At 48.5% G+C, this 17,803-nt stretch overlaps 1 protein-coding gene across 1 annotated transcript in view; it reads right to left on the bottom strand.

Moving 5' to 3' along the window:
* GATSL2 (GATS protein-like 2) overlaps positions 1-17,803 on the bottom strand; it is a 105,156-nt gene that overhangs the window by 14,431 nt on the left and 72,922 nt on the right. The window lies entirely within an intron of this gene.

Raw genomic sequence — 17,803 nt, 5'->3', positions numbered from 1 at the left:
GAACATGAGATGGAGGTTGACAGAGCAACCTGGGCACTAGCCCAAGACTTGGAAGATGCAGAGCAGGTACCCTGTGCATCTGCGGGCTGCTGCCTCCATCTCTAAAGCAGAAGACAAGAGCCGCACAGCTCTGTAAGGGATGGATGGTGTAACACGAACACTAGAGATTACAAGGCGATCACATACTAAGATAATGGGAGATCTTTTTAAGAATAACCCTGGTTCCATGCCATTTGCTTTTAGTCTGCTGTCATTCGGTAGTTAAAAATCTGCAGCTAAACCATTTAATACAAATTATTAACTGTTCTAAAGAAACCTTAATGTATTAACAGCCCGTAAAACCAGATGTGGACTCTGGAATGAAGGTATAAACTCCTCTACGATTCTCTGGACTTTGGATTTTGGTTTGGCAAATTATAGAAACAAACAGTTCAGATCCATAACCAGACTTACAAATACATAATCCCAGTTAAATCTACTTGGCATAAGGAACCTGACCTCAGATGCAGATCCAGCCAGCAAAGACACAGCGGAGGTCCCAGCAGAAACCTACACACTTTGCTTAGAGGTTAGATGCAGCCCAGCAGCTTGAAAGCATAAATCCCAGTATTGCTGCTCTTGCAGTCAGCACTCTGGCACTGTAGGCAAGCCACTTCATGCCTCTGAACCCACGTTTCCTACTCTGTCCACCCACTCCTGGCTCCTCCGTACAGTATCCTTTCCATCTCCTTCAGTGAGACCTTTGGGAGCTGTTTCTGTACAGCTCCAGACACCATGTAATAAATTCATAACCTCACACGCCCTGAATCCCCAGGCACCACTGCTGTGAGACAACGACAGCGCTGAAAACCCAAAATGAACTGAATAACAAATACTGTTCATTTTGCTCTCCTCAATAACCTCAATTGTGTGTGGCATGAAAATAACCCTGAGCAAACACACTGCAAACAGTGGGGACACTGAGGGTTCTGCTTCTGCATTTTGATGTTTAGCTTCATAGGCCAATGTTTCTTTTTCACTGAATAATCAGAGCTTACATGGAATGAAAACTAGACACCAGGGAGAGTGGGTAAGTTTGTGCATTAATCAACAACATGTTACCTCAGAGAGACCAGTGCAAGTTGCTTGTGGTAAATTACTGCAGCAAAATACCATTTTCCGATCAGCCAGCCCTTCGCATCAGAAAAGCACCCCCAAAACAAAGCTTACTACATCAATTGGCATGGAGAGGCTAGGGCTCAAAACAACTGCTGCTGATCTAATAAGCAGCTGACGTCTTTTTTTCCTTTATCCCCACCTCTGCTCCTTGCCTGTGAAATAAATAAGAAGGAGGAGGAAAAAAAACCCATGTGTTACTTCTTTGGACATGTATTTGCTCCCTGGCAGCGGGGAGCGGGCAGGCGCAGGCGAGGCCACCTGCACGTCATCAGTATTTACACTTCCATTTCCCGCATCCCAAAGCCATTAAAGCAGCCAGGCAACTAAATCACAGAAAGGTCAAGTGACACCTTTCCTCTCTGCAAACTCATCCCCAAAAGCCTCTGGCAGCGCGGCTGACCTAGTAACTGCGCCAGCTGCGCAGGATGCACGGGCAGCTCCGCGTCCTCCGGGGTCCTGCGCTCACCGACCTGTCCCACCCGCAGCGGGCACGTCCCAGATGTGCCCAAGTCCGCTAACGACTCATTACCAGCAGCGAGAAGAGATCACAACTCATTTCCCTCTCTATAAACGGAGTAGATGATATTCCTGCTTTGTACGGGTGACGTGGGCCTGGCTGCAGTTCATTAAATACCAGTTTAAATACTATTTTGGGTCAGGGATGTGACGGAAAATGCAGTATTTCATGGTGGATGGAGGCATTATCACATTTCACTCCGGCAGCAGCGGTGCTGGAGGAGCTGCCCCAAGAAGACCTCATCAACCTCTTCCTCAGGGGACAGGAAGGCTGCTTTGTCCGTTGCATTTGTAATTACTGGAAAGTGTTGATCGTGTTTGGTTTTATGTGTTTAAAAGGCCCTATGAAGTATGACAGGGGCCACTGCATTTGCTTAAGTAACCTGCTTCTCATAATTCAATTAACTTTGCAAAAAATATATAGAAAGTGACTGAAATACCCATTTTGGACACTGTTTCCACTAGGCAGCCAGATGGAAAAGTACAGCCCAAATTTTAATGAAACAAACCCAGGCTTGAGGCTGAACAAATTCATCTAAATAGCATCAAATAAGCCATGTGGGAAGGTGCTTTGCCCAGGAAGCTGTTAAATGCAGTAAACCCAAGGAGAGCTGAAAACACCAGATGTAACATTAACGCAGACTCAGTGAGGCAGAATGAGGTAATAAATAAAGAGCAGAATGAGGAATCTCCCATGTTGCAGCACCAACCCAGCAAACCCACCATCTCCACCACTTCCCCTACAGGAGAGCAGAGCTCCTGACGCCCCGCAGCTTCAGCACCGCAGCATCCCCTGTCCTCACACTGCGAGAGCAGCGCAGAAATCTCTCTGTTGGGTTCTCAAGATCCTCTTGCAACCGGTTTATCAGAGTGCAGGTCGCTCCCCCTTCTGATCGCAGGGGACATCTCACCTCTGCCTGAGAAGGGCCTCTCAGAGGTCAGACTTAGGCTTTGTTTATTATAATCAGGGTCTTTGTTTTGGATGTGCATTGGGGTGAAGCCTTTCGATTCTTGCGGTTTTGCTGTGTAACACTTTGCAGACCTGCTGCCAGGGGCAGGCACCCAGGAGCGGCTCAGCTGCCCGCAGGCTCCCTAGCCATCACTTGCTGCCCATCATCGCAACCATCGCTGGCAAGCAGAGGAGGTTCACAGACTCCAGCTGTCATTTCATCCACAGTAGCTAGCACGGAACCCCACCAACCTACGCAAGATGTGATCATCCTGATAGCCCAAGCACAAGCACTCATCTCGTGTGTGATTTTGCCTGGCAGTGCAACGCTAGGTACCAACCGCTGTTGGGCTCCAATAGCCCACGGTACCGCTCTCCGTTAGCACAGCAGTTTTCTCTCATCCAAAATTCTCCCTGCTGCATGAAATCTGCAGTGCCACCAAGCAGACAGACAGACGTCGTGTGGGACACAGCACCCCCTGAGGGAGATATTAAACAAATGTCAATCCCTGCTCAAACCAAACCCAACAAACACACGTCAAATAAGGTTTAGGGCATGAGTTAAACCACTTATTCATGCCATGGGTGATTTAAAAGGCCAGAGGTCTCTCCAGAGCCTCACTGGCCCATTTGGCAGGTACAGTTGAAGCAAAGCAGCCTCCGTGGCACACATCATCCTGGGACGCAAGGTGGTGAGTATCATATCGGCCATAATTGGCTCCTGAGCTCAAATAATCAATACCATTTCCAGTGAGGACAACAAACATTGGCCGAAACCCAAATAAGGATTGAATTGCTGCTGCCACAGTGCTACACAATGCTGTAAGCACTGCGAGCTGGTGCTCCACGCGGCACTCTTAAAATACCTTTGGGAGGATGCCGGCCAGATGATGAACTTCTAGCTCATGGGTCTTTGCAAGCAGCCAAGGTGGCCACGGAAAGCAGGGAAGGAAAATCTCCTGGTTTACAGCCCTGACCAAACAGTCAGCCCGACAGCGTGGGTCTGCATAACGATGGGAAAACAGCAACATTTGTCTGCCTCCATTTTCCACCCTGGGGACCCCTCAGCCTCATGCACCCTGTAGAGCTGGAGGCAAAGCACTGGGAGACAGTCCTCCTGCTCTGGAGGAGCGCTGGAAAATGTGCAAGACGCTCTGAGAACGTGCAACACCATCAGAACTTTTTCTCCCCTTTCTGTACCTAATTTAAATGGGTTGAAATTTCTCATAAAAGGGTTACAGTTAAGGGGGGGATAACTGGAAAATGCACAGTTCCATAGCAGAAATACACCTCACCTACCCACATTGATATCTGGGTCAGTGCTGTGCAAAGCACTGCCAACCAGAGACTTATTCCCATCCTCCAAAAGGATACCCTGGGAGCTGTTTTCCGTGGACCTCGTTCCAACTGAACGACAATCAGCTACCCACTTGAGGACACCTATTAGCTTTCAAGTGAAACTGTAGATATATGATGGATTTATTGTAGTGCTTGGAGAGAAATGAAGGCGCTCAGCTGGTTTGTTTCTTTGGTGTGGTATGTTGGATCATCTCCTAAGCACTTATCTTCACCCAGTACACAAATTTTGCATTATAGCAGAGTACTCTGGGTGATGTGCTACTCCTTGATTTGTTCTGGTACTCCGAATGAACCAATTGCTCGTTCAATTCATCATTATAGGACTTATGTTCGCAGCCACAGCTAACTCCAAATGTTAAAAAATAATGAAATTAAAAAATACTGTGGATTTTTTGACCAGCCTTCTGGCTTTAGATCCCTTACGCTGTAATTATTTCACCTTTTATAGCCTCCCTCTGCAAAAATGACAGCTAGACTCTTGCTTGTATTAAAAAGATAGAGAAAAAGGCTCCTGCAAGAGCAGGGCTCCAATGGTCAGGCGTTAAAAATAAAAGTGCTGCCAACTGCAAAATTCATGATAAATCGGGAGAGCTGTCGCCAATGCCTCTATGTGGCAGCACAGTTTATGTAGATATATTTTTAATAGGATTTTTATGTTTATTAAAGAGTTCTCTTCCCACTGCCCAGTGGAAGCTTTTCATTGCTCTGCAGTTTTAAAATCCCATCTTATAATGAAGCGAGGGATTATCTCAGATTGTAAAGCCTGATCCAAAGCCCGGGCATCTTTCCGACCTCTCTGTCGGCCTTATCACGCAGCCACTGAGGAGGGGCTGGAGAGGCCACGGGGTGCTGCCGCTGGGCGCTGCCGAGACGAGCGTGCGATGGCCAAAGCATCAACAAGCCCATGGGGAGCTGGGATGCCCAAGGCAGGTTTCCAGCACCCACTCGTGTGGTTTCCCCGACATCTAATAAAGTGCAGGTGTTTGAACTGGATGTCTCTGCTCAGAAGACTTTTTAGGAATTTTTTATCTTGGAGGGCACCATGGAAACTGGCCATATGAGCTCAAAATCTTGGGGAGGGGGAGAGCGGGAGGAGGATAACCACCTGAGCCTCATCCCTTTTGCAAAATTAGGCTAAGTAAACATTCCTTTAATATTAGGAAGTGGAGCACTCTGTTTCTCTCACTTTCAGAAAGCCGCGCGAAAGGGGATAAAGCAGGGTAAAGATGTCATTTATCAGTTTCTGTAGTGTGCTAAAATCCAGAAAGAGCTCTGAAGCTGGTCCAGTGCCCAGCTTTGTGTGTGCCAGTCCTCACTACTCTGGAAACACGAGGGCTATTCCTGCAGGATGCCCTATTTCTCATTTTGCTCTGCCACAAGGACAAGCTGAAGCGATCCACTGCTGTGCCTCCCCCATGGGCAACAAAAATGTCTTGGGGATGTTACAATGCAAATTATAACCTTTCAGAGGATGTAAATACCCTTTCGTTTTGCCTCAAAACACATACGCTGCCAGCTTCACACTTAATAACTGGGAGCAAAGACTTTTGCTGCTGCACAAACTCTAAACAAGCCCCACAGGCAGTTTGCAGCGCGGTGCGAGATGGCTGCCAGGCAGAAAGTCCTTGGTGTCGGTTTGATTTGAGTGCCACAGAGCACTCCCACACCAAGGGACTTATCTAAGCACAATAGCCGGGTGAGATGAAAGCACACCGCTTGGCTTTGCGTTGGGAAACATGATGATTAGGTCCAAAAAGTTAATGCTTTTGTGCACAAGAGAAGGGAGAAAATCCCACAGCTCTGACTCAGCTGAAATTATCTCACATGCCAACGAGCTCGAGCTCATCCTGGGAAGAGGTCGGCGTGCTCACAACCAAGCAGCTTTTGCAATTTTTTCCATTTATGCTAACGGTTTGGGCAGCTGCCACCCTCTTCAGAGGGCAATACCAGAGGTGATCATAGAATCCTAGAATAGTTTGGGTTGGAAGGGACCTCTAAAAGTCATCTAGTCCAACCCCCCTGCCGTGGGCAGGGACATCTTCAACGAGATCAGGTTGCTCAGAGCCCCGTCCAACCTGACCTGGAATGTTTCCAGGGATGGGGCATCCACCACCTCCCTGAGCAATCTGTGCCAGTGATGGGTGCACAGAAGACAGGCCTGCGAGCATGAGTTGCAACACGAGGAGTGCAATGCCTCCAGCATCGCATCTCTGCCCTGCAGTATGCGCTCTGGCTCAGTCTCAGAGGCATGAGCCGGCAGCGAGACATCTCATCCAGCAGCACATCAGGAATTTTTAAAGCGCTGGTAGCTCCAAATGTTCATTAGATACCAAGCGCTACCAGCAAATGGGACGGCAGGTTTCTCCAGGATCACAGTGGACCATCAATCTTCAATTTTTGTCTCTTTTATTGCTCTTCTTTGTGCATCCCAAATTTGCTCCTGATGGGATGCCCGGGCAGCTCTGCAGGGCTGGATCCACAGCCGGGGAACCTCGCCATCTCTAACTGCGTGCTTCTGTGTTTTTTAAATTTTCTCCTAACAGAGCATGCAAAACTGAGGTTTTTTAATTCCAAACTCCCTCAACAGGGAAGCTGTGAAACCTGTCAGCTCATTTTCCTATTTAGGTATTATCCCACTCACAAAACTGTCAAAAGAACATTGTTAGGTTCATAAACTCAAACACTCTGCAGTGAGGAAATGACAGCTTGACATTTTATATATTTAACCTCAATGTTTCTGTGCCTCAGTTTCCTATCCATAAAGTGGGTACAAAAAACCCTATTTCTTCTAAATCTTGCTCTCAAGAAACAGCTGACCTGTTAGGCTGAGGTTTTTATACATCTCACAATTGAAGCATTTCACAGTTAATGCAAAAATCAGCACTAGGCAGCCAAGCAGCATGGAAAATTTCTGCCCAAAGAGGTAGTGTGGCAAAGATTTAAGTGTCTGAAAACAGGGTGAGAATGGAAGGAACTGGGAAGTTTTGCTCTGGCCTCTTTGAGCATCTTTCCTTCATCATTGAGGGAGGAAGCTGTTGGTGCTAGTGCTATTCTAGGGATATTAAGGTAGGTTTGAAAGGCAAAGGTCTCTCACTTTCCACTATCAAGACCATAAAAGACAGACAAACAGCTAGACAGAGGGAAAGAAAGAAAACGAAAACAAGAAGGAAGCAAACAAGAAAGCACCCTAGGGAAAAAACAGCACCCAGAGCCTCTCAAAGTCCCAATCCCTGAGCTCTGAGCAGCCGGTGCTCGTACAGCACCCAGTATGGACCAGCTCTTCCCAAATCCGCACCTCCTAGGAGTGTTCCCAAAGTAACGTCGAGCAATGCAGCCATCTTCCCTCATTTCTCACATGAAATTTATCTTATACTGGTCCTTGTCTGCTGTTACAGGTTTTCTTTCAATTATGGATTAACTAAACCTAAAGGCTGCTCATGGGTTTACATTAGAATGGGTGAACATATCCGGTGCAATTTTCTCATGTTTTCCTGACAATTCAATTCTAACTCTACCCAGTGTAATAACCAGTTTGAATTTCGAAGTATTCATGTGACTAGGACAAATTACATACGCAGGGAATCACACACAGTGACCCCAGGTCCCATGTCCATCTGATGGAGACTACTGTTATTACTCACAAGCAAGGGAGTTCTCCAAGCCCTTTACTGGAAGGAAATTACACACACATTCATCCCACCTTTATTTTATAAAAATTGGGAGACTCGAAAACCTGCTTCCAAGAGCACTGAGGTCACCCGGAGCATTTCTTCAAGGCCCGTTCTCAAAGAGAGAGAAATAGCTCCTAACCAGAGACATCAAGTGATTTAATACTGAGTATTTCCAGCCACCTTGGGAGCTACCGGAGAGACTGTATCAGCTCAGCCATCTCCACCGAAGCTTCACTGGCCCCGTAAACAATTTGCTGGGGCATGTGAGTATTCTGAATTTTCAAAACAGCTGGGAACTTCTTACGTAAAGTACCTACTTTTTCTAAGCAGCCCCATCCACTACCCCGTACAACACAACCGTTTCTGCGGGCGCTACAGTCAAGCGGCTCTCTAGCAAGGCCTTTATAAAACATTTGTAGGGAAGGGAGGGTACAGCGCTGTGCAGCTTCTCCACTGTTATATATCTGCCCACGTATCCGCACAAAGTAGGAAAGTCTTTCTGACAGCGCTGGAGATGTCATGCTCAAAGATGGAGAAGTCAGTGTATTTTTACCATTTACGGTGCAGCTACACAAAGACATCCCAGGCACAACGTCCGTGTCCCGGGGGTGATGGAGGAAGACAGCTTGTTGCCGCTTCTCTTTGCCTATCCGGGAACACACGCACCCCTTTCTCAGCAGGTGCCAAAGGGATCCTCACCTCTGCTGACATGGACACAGCCTACTTAGATTTTGAGGAATGAGATGAGGTAGATGCTGAGGGGTGGCAACTTCCTGGAAAGTTTCTAGCTAGTCTGTTAAAAGCAGCAGAAGTGGCAATGTATTTACACTACTTCCAGAGCTTGGGAAGGAGTATGCGCTAATTAAAATTATTCTTTCTGCTCAGCACGTCCTCAACTGCATTTGTACAGAGCAGAGATGACGCCATGTGGCTGACTGATCTATTTACACCTCTGGAGTCCCCTGCTCATCCCCATCCCTGTTTCCCAATTAAGGGTGCAGACAGAAATTTGGGCTAGTTCCAGCGATCAAATACGCCTGGCACACCACTGGGACTGAAGAGACAAACCAGTGACTTTTACCCAACATAAGCCATTCAGGATCTCTCTACTGCCTGAAAACAGGCAAGCAGAGGAACCTGAAGAGCCCATTCCCAGGGAAGAGCTAAAATAAAGCGAATGTTGTTGCTGGAGCCTGTTGTGAATGCAAAAAGCCAGCAAAAGCCAGGCTAAAACTGTCTACCGCTTTTGCTGACTTTAAGAACCTGAGGCAAGAAGCGTGCCGTGTTCAGAAATGCACTCCTTCCTGTGCAGCCTCTGGGTCTCTGGCCCGGGCATGTTACGTGTTCCTGGAAGCAAAAGGGCGGGCAGCCCACGATGCACATGCACCTGAGCACACATCGGGTCCAACCCAGCACTGCTGCTTAATCCAGGCTCCGCCAGAACTGGAGTGCTCCGTAGCCCAGCAATGCTCGCCAGCTCCGCACAGCCCCAGCCAGCTGCGAGTCCATGTCCCCCCATCATAACAAAGGTACCATTATATTTGCAAAGACATCTCCTGCACCTGTTAAAAGAGAAGGCATGGCTGAGAGCTTGTAAATGATATAATTCAAAGATAATCATGGCACTGCAGATAGGGAATAGAAAGCTTCTAGAAGATATGCCTTTGCTGAGGATATCAGCATCTCGGGGCTTTTGCTGGCTCCCCAGCTGGTCCTGGTCACTGAAATACCAGTGGCTGCAAGAGTGATTTTAACACTTTGCTCTTTTCTTGCAGGGATGGGGCTGTGTCTCTACACCCCAGGCCTCTGTCAGCATGGGCTACATTTCTGCCACGTGCTCAGCGTACAGATCGAGAAAGCAGAGCCAGAATTAAAGAGCAGCTGACCGCTGAGGTGGTGAAGAGAAAGCGCAGCAGTCAAAGTTCTCCCACTGCACTCTGCCTTGCTGGTTTTGACCTAAACGATCTAGATGTTGATAGGTGCCCTTCCAAGTTGGAGATGCGGGTCCCTTCCTCCCTGCAGCACCCCGGGCCTGCGAACAAGGTGTTTGCACTTAGTTATAGGCAGAGCTGCCTACGGCAGGGAGTCCTCCAGCAGAACGCAGCTCGCTTGTACAGCCGTGCTCCTGGATTTGGTGACTATCCAAATCGCCACTGAACAGCAAGCAAATATTTGCACAAGTTCACAGAGGCTTTTTATGGAAGAAAGGAGCAATGATATTTAAAAGACGAATACAGTATGCTGCAGGTAGGAAAACCTTTGTAATTGAAAATACGTGCTGAGGTGCTGGGGAGCCTACATAATGCTAACTTTCATCAGTATTCAGAAAAATAAGTGAAATATGTTTCTTCTTATTGCCACTGCTTATTTCTCTTTTAAATATGGGAGAATTAAGAGTATATATGAACTATATGTTGGAAAACATGAAACTGTGTGCTGATTTCCCACAGCATTTTAGCACTGTAGGACCCTGGAGCAGCTAGTTCTCAAGATGAATACTCTTATGGCTGCAGCAACAGCATCTCTCTTTGGTCCAGACTTTTTTATCCTCCTTACCCAGCTGGCCACTAGCTTAGGGGAAAGTAGAGCTGCAGGCTGTTTCACAGGTGCCCCTGTGTCTCTGCCCCAGGCAGAGACAGACCGCATGCAGGGATGCTGGGGCAGTGGCAAGGGTTGCAGCATTGCAGATGGATGCTGTGAGTCCCTCACAGCGGTCTGGCCCCAGCAGACATGGCTCACCTGCCTTACTCTGCCACTAGCTTGTGAGGTGACCTTGAGCACATCACGTCCTCTCCCTTACCTGTGTTTCCCTTCCACATTAAGTATTTGGTTGCTAAAGTCCTTCTCTTTTGCAATACGTATGTCAAATATTGGCAGCACAGAGCATTGTGGCTCCTGGGTGTTACAGTAATAGCACCAAAAATGAGCTCAGGAGATGTGACTTGGCCACCCGTCCTGGTGCACTGAAAGGAAGCAGCTCCCCTTTATTTGTCTCCTGGTATTTTCATTTCATGCAGTTTTCCCAAAGCCACCTGTGTCCACAGCACCGTGGCACTCGGAGCCATCCCCAGCAGTGCCTGTGCCACTAAGGTGAGGAGTCTCCATGCCTCCTCTTCCACTCTGAAATAGGAAAAATGGCAACAGCTCCAGAAATCCAAGCAGTTGCTTTTTTCTCCCTCCGTTAGGCTCCAACCTACAACCAAAACAAGTGACTCCTTTGGTCTGCATCTGGAGAGCAGCTGGATCTCCTTGCATTAATGAAAGGCCAGTATTTCCCAGGGGGGAGAGAATGTGTTTGCAATGCAAGTTCCCTTTGCAGGAGAGAGATCTTCAGCCATCTGAAGCACATTTCCTTTAAAATCAGCAAGTATTCCTCCCAATCTCAGCTTCCCCACCTTCAAGCAAAGAATTAGCGCCCCTGTGTCGACCCGATGGAGAGCTGAACTTGACAACCGCTAAGTGCTGCCCTGCAGCCTTCCAGGTGCTGCAGGCAGAGGCCAGAAATACTACCTGGAGTCTCTGCTTGTCCCACACCAACCGCTGATGTACCCAAGCAGTGTCATGTTCTGCTGCACATCTACCAGCCCTGCTGCAGCCCAAGCTGCTTCACCAGAGGCACCCAGCACAAATCTCTGAAGACCCACGTGAACTCACGTGCCCAACCCCCTCCCTTCCCTGGCTCAGTATTAAGTATGAGTGTATGCACTGGGCTTTGCAGGGATTTTGCTGCTATGACCATTTCTCCCTGGCCCCCTGGAAGCCCCCAGGCTGGCTGTGGTCCTCAGCCTGAGCCTGAAATGAAGGTTGCGGCAAGAAGAAAAGCTCGGTGAAGCTGTGCCCCCGGCAGGTGCAAGGGATCGCTGTTCCTGGAAGCGCTGCTGTGGTGGCATGCTCTGCCACCACCTGAAACACAGTGAGAGTCTTGCGTGCATCCTGGGTCACGTCCAGAGCCACAGGCATGGCCAAGGCAGTGCAATGAATGAGAAAGGCCATGTTTAACATTCGAATGGGTCTCTGATATACAGCAATGCTAGAGTGGGACTCTGCAAGGCACGTACCTTTACATGAAAATGTCAAGCTCTCCAACCTTTTGAAGCTGTTTTTCTAAATGCCCCCCTCCCCTTGTTCCAGTTAAAAGATGTGGAGTAGAAGACATCTTTCTTGGGGATGTTCTGGATACACACCGCTGAGTCAGAGCAGAGGCAGTTTCAGTAGTGTCCAATGACAGATGATCACACAGGTCCATTTTTTGGGCGTTCCCATCTCACTCTGAGACTACAGAATGGATCCAAAGCACCTCCCAAACAATTACATCCGTTTAAAAGGGACTTTGAGGGCAGCGCAGACATACCTGCATGTCTGCGGCAAACCAGAGAGAAACCTGGCAGTGCTGGCTACCCAACCCATCATCGCGAGGATGATACCTGTTTGCCACTTGCCATCTGAGCCCATCATCATAAAAACCAAAGACCCTTCCCGGCTGCTAGCCACGCAGACCAGCTGAGCTCTGCTCTGTCGCTGACTCCTGCCAGTGCCAGGCACGTCGGTGACACAGGATGGTGCTGGGAAAAGGATTCACAGCAGCTCAGTTTCCAGTTTGTGAGATGTTTCTTTCTTTCTACCTCCCCTTTCCTACTTTATCTGTGAACTTGTGGATAGACAGAGGGGATATTTCAGTACTTTGTTTGAACTGAGAAAATCTTTCCTTGGCTGAGAGGTGCCAAACTGTTCCAGAGGTGTCATCAATCTTCACCATTTCTGGAAAGCCAAGTACGCAGGTGCGAGGGCTGCACACACTCACTCAGGCAGATGCTTTTGAAACAGCAGCACAAGAAATGCTACCTTTTCTGCAGATGGAAGTCCTTAAAGCTATGGCTTAGAGTGCACGAGCCAGCATCCCTCCAAAGGCATGGTGCGAGGCATTGCGGAGAACAAACCTTCCCCTCCTGCCGAAGTGACAGATCTGCCAGAGGGACAGGATTCACCAGCCAGCCCGGGACTGCAAATGGTACAAACATCTCCCCCCCTCCTACCTGGTTACACGCACGCCTTAGAATTGTCCTCCACCTCTTACCCAGCCGGGCTGCAGTATTTCATAGAAAGGGGTCCGAGCCACGGGCACCTTCTCTGACCCTGTAAAGAAGGGGCTACTTTTCTGGAGGGAGATAGATGTCATGTCATATTTCACTTTTGAAAATCTGCTTATGATTCAGGGGTAGACAACTGCTACTCATTTCTACTTATACACACACACCACCTGGAGACAAGACTGCTCCCAGAAATGGGGTGCAAAGCTCATTCCGCGCTTTATTCACCGACAGCTGCTGTCCTGGAGGGGTGCACCTCCCTGCGTGCAGCCCCGCTACCACCGCGCCGTGTGCTCCCCTTTGCCCCCTGCCCAGAGCTGCCACACCAACCTTGCCCTCCTCCCTGGTTAGCAAAACAACCCCCGGTTTTATTTAAAACATACAAGAGCACGTCCTCCAGGTAAACCGAACCTGCGCATGCAAGCTGGGGAGAGAAATGAATGCAGATGAGTTTATTTTTGCACAGCCTCCTACTACCAGAGCACCGGGAGTTGCTAACATTACATCATCCAAACACCCCCGCCCCCTCGACGGATCAAACCCTGCAAAGGCACAACGCTTCTGCTGACGGCTGCTGGAAGCAATAGCCGTAGGAAAATTAACTCTTTGCTGTGCAGGACCGCATGCTGCACTCTCCAGTGGCTAGTAGTTACCCAGCGCTGGTTTTTTGTGGTTAGCTGTTACAGAAAGGGATGTCTGAATCCTCAGAGATGAGCAGCCCCAGCGACCTCCGTTTCCAAGTATTTATCTAACAGGACAAAGAGTCTGAGTTGCTCCCAGGCTGTCCCAAGTGTAGGACTAAAGATGGGCAAGAGAAGCCACCTGATACCTCAAGGAACAGACTAACAGTTTTGATAGAGGGACATGACTGAGCAGGACTTTCAATTCCCACCCACAGACTTCAATTACACAAGAAACGGGTATTGTTAGTGTCAATTTTCCTCGAGACCCACGTGGCCTGACGGAGCAGCCGCCGACTGAGACAGAGGCGCAGGCATCTTGTCGAGAGCAACACAAAAGCTTTTCTTTGCAGGAAATTAAAAACAAGGAAACAAACACCAGCACTTGCGTAAGCCCCAGACTGGCTCAGACAGAAAATTACCTCGAGACTGTTTGTGTTCCAGATCAATGGATCAGCTGCTGCGTGGGGCAATTAGCACCTTGAAATTATGCAGCAAGCCGAAGGGTGGAAATTTTAGGGGAGGGTGGTGAGGGAAGGGTGAGAGCAAGCAGGAATAACAATAGACCTTTCTGGATACAAAAGTCAACGCTTGGCTCTGGCTGAGCCCAAGCTACAATATGAACGGGGCTGCTGGATGCTTTTGCAACCAGGCAAAAGGGGATCAAGAGGGAGCCGGAGGGGGTGCTGACACTGCATCCTGGGAATGGGTATATGGTATGAACATGGAAAGCAGAGCAAATTTTTTCTGGCTGGGACTAAAGATATCTGCCCAGTTATACCACAAGCCTATTTTCTGCTCTACCCAGCACTCCAAGCAAGGCAAAACTACTCTGTAAACAGGTCCTAGCTGTGCCAGGTATGTGGATGGGCATGAAGTGCAAACTGGCCACAAGGCAAACACTTCAAGCAGGTATCAGCTCGGTTAGGGCTCTGCCCAGGTCTGCGATGAGGCTCAGGACCAGCCCCTTCCCAACTACGCTCCTCGGCAGCACAGACCCCAAAAACCTTCGTTGTTCTCGATGTTATGAAGATATCAGTCTGATTATTCCTGCCACTGTTAGGAACAGGAAAATCTCATTATTTCCTGTGTGCTGACATAATGCTCACATATACGTAACATGCTTTACTGTTGCTATCAGAGGAGGAGGGAGGGAAGGAGGGATGACTGTGGCTGGCTCTAGGGTAACCTCTTTCACGGCCCTTCTTTAAACACATCAAATCTCCAAACTCACCCAGGAGAAATGAGACATTTGCTCGGATGGGTCTCGTTCCCCAACCCGCCGGGACCAACAGGAATCACTCCCTCTCCTCGTGACCCGGGGAAGCACACGTGGCCTTTGCTGTGGGACGCGGGGGCTTTCTCCACCGTTCCTGAACAGCAACCCACAAAAAAGCCAGATACCAAAGAATACCTTTAACGAGGATTAAAGCAACTACATGAGAAAGCCTTGCTCCTTTCTAACAGGTCTCCATACTTCTATTATTAATCTAGGATGAAAAGAAAACCACCTCTGTCCAAACAGTTTTCGATTATCACGAATATGTTTGCATCTAATCTGAACGCAGGGAGGCCCAGGCAAGCTGAGTGCAAAACTCTTTCAGGCACTGATGCTCTTAACACTTTGAAATCATGCTAATCTGATAAGGCACTGAGGGAATTATGCAAGTAAACAAAGCCGGCCCGATAAGGAGTATTAGAGATAGGGCACACACCGCATATTTAGCGCTTGGAGGGGGGGAGGCAGCAATGGCTAGCACAGTTCCCCGCAGGCCCCGCAGGGCGGCCGGCACGAGGAGGAAAGTCAGCCTGCCCCAACCACTGATGGCTGTAGCCTATGACAGGGAAAATTAAACAGCAGGACGCAAGCGCTGCTGCTCACAGCTAGATTTTCCTGAGCATTAACATTTGATCACAGCACTTCCTTCGCCAGGATACAGAGAGATGCAGGAGGAGGGCAGGCTAGAAACCAGGAATAAAAATGGCCAGGATATAAGGGTTAGCTGCAAACAAAACAAACAGGAGGCAGCAGGTTTTTTTCCTTGCCTCTGCATGGTTGGTTGGTGTTTGGCAAAACCTGAGCCCTCTCTGCGTTCCAGGTTGCTGGTAACACTTTAGCTTCGTGCTTTGTGAAAATGATGCAGGCAGGCTGCAAACTGCTGCCTGTCCTCCCGCCGAGCTGGCTTCGCTGGGAACTTGCCTCCTATCTCCTTGCAGAGTCCTCCAGAAAAACAAGCCTCACAGTTGGAAGAAAGCTGATCTAAGGCCCAACTCCTAAATCAACTTTCTGATTTCGGGGCAATTTTTCAAAAGCCTCTCCCCACCCTGAGCCTGATTTTGCACAAGTGCTGCTCTCAGCCCGGCAGTGCTGGTGCTGCTCTGGGACTCAGCACCTCGGAAACATCAGGCTGCAAATCAAACCCCCAAAGCAGACCCACCCCAGAGCAGCAGACACTTCCTATGAAGTTTTGTTGCTACCTTCTTCGTCTCGCATTCCTTATTTATATAATGGCGACACGAACTCTGTCGTTTCAGGAATGCTGATGAGTGATTAATAGCTGCAAAGCATTTGGAAGGTAAAATGGTCTGGGTAATTATTACCCTCAGTGGCAAAGAACAAGACAGTTCAAAAGTACACACTGATAGATTACCACATGATACTGCTGCAATTCCTGCTTGAGGGACCAGGTCCAATGCTATATGTTGTGAAAGATGCTATGGCATTTTCAACTCTTCTTCAGCATTTGATTCTATTATTATTACGGTAATTGCCAGTGGAGAAAAAAAAAAAAAGATTAATGGGTTGAGGAGAAGGGGAAGACAGGCTCCAGGAGAGGCTCACACTGACAGGATGAGGCAGGAATAGCCGGTCTCCCACCACTGGCTCTCCTTTCCTTGGCGTCTGCTGCCTGGAGCATGACACAATGGGAGCAATGCACGTGAGGAAGCCCGGTCCCCTTGATGGGCAATACGGGACCTTTCCCTGGAGCAGGAAAGGGTGAACAGGGACACAGTATCTCTCCCATTTCCCACTCACCCATCTGCACAATGATTGCAGGAATCTGAGATCCCTGAGAGCTTTTCCTCTGCCTCCAGCAAATTTGGTTGAAACCAGCCAAGCAGAGAGACTCATTCTCACTTTCTTACGGTGAACGCTGGTGTTCCTGAGACAGTCAGGCTTTCGGGTAATCCAGTGCTAAGTGCCACTGAAACAGCAGCATTAGCAGTAATTAAAAATGAGATGCTTTCCACACCAGGCTTTATACTTTGGAGGCAGCCAGTTCACCCAAACAGGATTACGATAGCTCAGGATTTTACTACTTTATTTCCACTCCCTTAACCATGAGATCAATGCAGCCAGCCTGGGAAGCAATAGGCACAAAATTCACTTACGCTGAGATGGGTCTGAAGCTAAAACGTATTTTTCCTCTATTTCTCCAGAACATTCAAAACAAATACAAATATGGAACAGGACTGACACTGGAAAGCCAATAGCATTTAGTCACCCACACAGACCTCTAACATGTAGTTTACTGCATAAGTGAAAAACCCCTGCAAAAGCAGTTTAGTTCAGGGGCAGGAAACCTTTAGGAGAGTGGTAGGAGAACTCCCTGACCGCTCATTTGTGGGAAATTAGAGGTAAAAACAAAACGTACGAGGGAAACCAGAATGGTTTAAGTGGGAAACCTCCAAACTGAGGAAGCAGTTGGGCTGTGGTGGCCTGCTAGCACATAAACATATAATGTGCTTGTGTGCATCTATATACATGCTCCTATATATAACGCGTAAGTATGCCAGCTTCTGCACACACAGCAACGCTCTCCCCTCCCGACCAGCCCCATTTTCAGCAAGTATCAGGCTTGTACGACAGGCAATTTGTCTTCAGGCCACACGAGAGCTGGCATCAGGAGTATTTGTCCCCTTTTTGACCCCAGCATGTTGGTTCATTCTATTTATGTATTTTTGATCTGTAACCCACCACAGAGGTTTTTGGCACTGTTGCTGGAAGGTCAGGGAAGGACCACAGAAGAGCATGTCCCAGGCATGGAGCCCTTGCAGAGCGTGATCCGTCAGCTGCCTCCGCCAGGAATTCAGGAATTTGCTGTGTTTTGAATTCAAAGAATCTCTTTCAAAAACAAAAAACCCACTCAGGCCTCCACGCCAAGATGGTAAGCTGGCAGACCAGAGCCGGTGGAATAGCACAGGGAGCATCCCACATTCAGACGGGGCAGCCAACCTTACAGAGACGCTCGGCCATGAGACCTGCGAGAAGGTCCTGGGGAGAGGGAAGGGATGAAGTGAGGTGGAAAAAGCAGATTCATGCAGGAGGAGAAACGCCTTCTGAGAACAGCCTCTACTCTTGCCCAGCACTAAGCATGCCGT

This window comes from Pygoscelis adeliae, unplaced genomic scaffold, assembly GCF_000699105.1.
Source record: "Pygoscelis adeliae isolate BGI_AS28 unplaced genomic scaffold, ASM69910v1 Scaffold282, whole genome shotgun sequence".
Lineage (NCBI taxonomy): Eukaryota > Metazoa > Chordata > Aves > Sphenisciformes > Spheniscidae > Pygoscelis > Pygoscelis adeliae.
Note: the sequence above shows the minus strand (reverse complement) of the source record. Positions and strands in the feature narration are given on the sequence as shown.